Genomic DNA, 814 nt, shown 5'->3' with positions numbered 1-814 from the left:
ATTTCGGCTATACTTTTACATCTATATTTTGGGCAACCGTTTTCTTCTGAGCATAAGCTCTGTGACTCACGCCCAAGCACAGAGGTTGGCCGATTCCGGGAGGTTTTACCGCTAGGGGAGAGGGGACAGATTGCGCCAGGGTGATAGGCGGGTCCTCAATCTTCTAGGACAGTGACATCACGACTGCTCCCGATCAGGCCTGAATTTTCTAACTCTTTACTTTGGATTTTATATTATTATTATATTCCTGTTTTGACAGTAATATATGCGTTGGTATTGGAATATCACACACAGATGGATATGATGCGACCCACAACTAGTAGCTGGATGCGTACCACACCCACCAATAGATAGTTATATCCATAGTGCCATGATTGAGAGCGATAATGTAAGTTTCTAAACTAAATTAAAAAGACAATTCTTTTTTGTCAATATATTATTTCCTAACTTGTGTATATATTGATTAAATCGCAGATCAATACTTTTGATGAGATTGAGGCTGATATAAATAAGCATATTAATGAGATTCAGGATCCACTAGTGTTAGGGTTCTTCAATAGCATCAGACAGAGAATAACAAATGTGTTCCATAGAAATCATGTCGACGAGTTTGAAGGATATGAGGACAGGTCATGCCAATTTGGTAAAGTGTACATGCGAAGACGTAGGACAGGTCAAAGGGCGGCGCGTGACGACGGAGTCGACACTTCTCATAATGCGACACATGCTGATGGAGCTGGCACTTCTCAGCCTCATACACAACCGGATACTCAGATCATCGAGCCTCATCAACATGGACAGAGGGGACGGGGAT

Source organism: Asparagus officinalis, chromosome 4 (genome assembly GCF_001876935.1).
Source record: "Asparagus officinalis chromosome 4, Aspof.V1, whole genome shotgun sequence".
Classification (NCBI taxonomy): domain Eukaryota; kingdom Viridiplantae; phylum Streptophyta; class Magnoliopsida; order Asparagales; family Asparagaceae; genus Asparagus; species Asparagus officinalis.
Note: the sequence above shows the minus strand (reverse complement) of the source record.